Here is a 3,284-nt window from a genome sequence, read left to right on the forward strand (position 1 = left end):
TGTAAGTCCAACAAAGTTAGCCTAGGTACCCAACTACCACAATAGGCTATATAGTACTGTACTGTAATAGGTTTATAATACTTTTCACACAAATAATACATATAAACAAACAAACACAAAAAATAAAGTAAAAGTTTTTAATCTTACAGTACAGTACCTTGAAAAGTACAGTAGTACAGTGCAAAAGCTGGCATACAGGGACTGGCATCGAGTGAATGGACAAGAAGAGTTACTGACTAGAGGAGGGAAAGGGGGTGGGAAATGGTAGAGCTGAAGTATCCTCAGCAATAGGAGACAGAGGACAAGCTGCAACTTCACTCACGCCTGACATTGATGGCACAGGTTCTGGTTCCTTGCTAGAACCAGATGCACATTTGCATCTTTGAAAGTTCACAACTTGAAGGTTTGTATGTAGGAGACTTGCTGTATTTTATAGGAAGTATAAGGATATTGGAGTTTCCATTTGTACTTCTTTGATAATTAATCATTTTTAGCATCTTTTCATGTGTTTATTCAGCTACTCATATCTTTATTTATGAAGTATTTATGAAAAAATCTCACCTTTTAAAATATTTTATTTTACTTTTGAGTTGTAAGAGCTCTTTATATATTCAGGATACATGTGCTTTTCTATATATGTAAATTGCAGATATTTCCTCCTAGGCTGTGACTTGTATTTTCCTTTTCATAGTGGTGATTTTTGGGCCTCCCTGGTGGCACAGTGGTTGAGAGTCCGCCTGCTGATGCAGAGGACACGGGTTTGTGCCCCGGTCTGGGAAGATCCCACATGCCGTGGAGTGGCTGGGCCCGTGAGCCATGGCTGCTGAGCCTGCGTCCGGAGCCTGTGCTCCGTGACGGCAGAGGCCACAACAGTGAGAAGCCCGTGTACCACAAAAAACAAAAAAAACATAGTGGTGTTTTTCTAAGAGCAAATTTTTTTTTTTTTTAGCTTCATTGGGTCTTTGTTGCTATGCATAGGCTTTCTCTAGCTGTGGTGAGCAGGGGCTACTATTCGTTGTGGTGCATAGGCTTCTCACTGCAGTGGCTTCTCTTGTTGCAGAGCACGGGCTCCAAGCATGCAGGCTTCACTAGTTGTGGCACATGGGCTCAGTAGTTGTGGCTCATGGGCTCTAGAGCGCAGGCTCAGTAGTTGCAGTGCACGGGCTTTGTTACTCCATGGCATGTGGGATCTTTCTGGACCAGGGCTTGAACCTGTGTGCCCTGCATTGGCAGGCAGATTCTTAACCACTGCACCACCAGGGAATCCCAGAGCAAATGCTTTTAAATTTGTTGAGATCTTTTTACGTTTATATCTATGATTCATTTTAAGTCCATTTTTCTGGACAGTATGATGTGAGCATTGATGATAGTTTGTCATAAAATGATACTCAGTTGTTTCAGCATTGTCTGTTGAAAAGACTATTTTTTTCTTATTGAAATACCTTGGTTATCTTTCTTGAAAAATCAATTCATCATATATATGTAGGTCTATTTGTACACTTTCTAGTCTACTACATTGATCTATTTATCTGTTTTTACTCTCAGCACCAACACTGTCTTAATTACTGTGGCTTTCTAGTGAGTCCTAAAATCAGGTAGTTTAAACATCACATAAATTCAGTATTATATTGGTTTCTGTTTTCTCATTATTCTGTACAAGGAAGGTGATATCACTAGAGCTTACATATAAAGAAATGCAAGCATCAAGACCAGAAGGCAGTATTTGTGCTCAAGCAATTAATTAATGTTTCTTTAGGTTACTATCAATATGATAAAACAACAAATAAAAGAATTTTAAAAATATTCTAGAGAACTCAAAGGGCCTCTGTTGTTGAAAACAGATTTAGATTACACTTGTATCAATAGAACATCATTTCAAAAGGTAGTTATCCATATGGAATGGTTAGTCCTTCCTTGCACCGATCTGATTCTGCAATATGCTAATTGCTTTGTAAATCTTCTGCCTCACCCTTATTAGATGGTCTGACATGTAGTATGAAAATCATTCACAAATTTGAAAAAAATACAGAAAAAAATACCACTTTATAATTTTTTATCACACTTTCTCAGTATTTGCCATAAAATTTCTATGAACTAAATGAATTTGTATCACTACCCTATCATTTACTTAGAAAATTGCTTGTGTGTCTCTGTTTCCTTATTTGTAAAATAAAAATAATAAACCTGGCTCATAAGATTGTTGTAAGGACTAAAGGAGAAAGCGTTTGAAAATTTCTGTAAGTAGAAGATGCCAGAAACATTAGTTTCCTTCCTTCCTTGACACCAGTGAGGAATAGAAAAGATGCTTTAGCTAATTTTGATTAGAAATAATCATGATTTTGTCTCTACAGATTCATAAATGGATGCACTTTAAAGTTTCATTTAAAAATATTATTTTAAAGTCTTTATTAATTTAATGGCATGATAGAAACATCTCACAGATATAAGCTCTGATTTTGGTATTCAACCCTTTGGTACTGTATCAAACACTTTCCAAAGTACCATTTAACTCACTCAGTGGAGGTAGATTGCATGAATAGCCTGCTGTGGGTTTTTCTTCTTTTCATATAGTTAACATTGATTGGGAATAAGTGCTTCAGATAGTTTGGATGATGTAGTGTAAGACAGAATAGTAATCATTTAACTACGGCATAAATTCAATTATTATTGTGTCTTATATCATAAGGTGTAATTAGGCAAAAATTAGCTTATGATTTCAGTTGATATAATTACTGTGGTAAAGGAAATATTATAATGTGTGAGTTAAATATGGCAATTGTTTTTTCTGGATTTCTATGTTTCGATTCTCTGTTATCGTTTCTACTTCCCATAAGCAGTTTTCAGTCCCCTCCTGCCTTTTAAAGTCACAATACAAACGTTTTCATGCAATTTTACATAATTTTATTTTCTATGAAAGAGCAAACGGCTCAGGAAGGAAAAGAGAGCTGCAATATCAGCCTTCAGATGGTGTGGGCAAAACCAACAGGCACTTTCTTTTCAGCTGTACTTTGACTTCAAATCACTTAAATTCTTCCTGAAAATAATTTTTTTCAACATACCTATATAACGTGAGCACAATCTATATCGAAAATGTTGAAGCCTAATGTAGTTAGGAGAATAAAACTCCTTAAGTAGTTAGGAGAATAAAACAAGTTAATGTTTCTGATCATTTATTATTAATATTCAAAAAATATTCATAAGGAATAGCCAATAGGTAGATGGCATTTTGTAGTCTTTGATTAAGAAAAGAGGCAGATGGGTTGAAAGTATTTGCGTTGCATTTC

This window comes from Phocoena phocoena, chromosome 4, assembly GCF_963924675.1.
Source record: "Phocoena phocoena chromosome 4, mPhoPho1.1, whole genome shotgun sequence".
Lineage (NCBI taxonomy): Eukaryota > Metazoa > Chordata > Mammalia > Artiodactyla > Phocoenidae > Phocoena > Phocoena phocoena.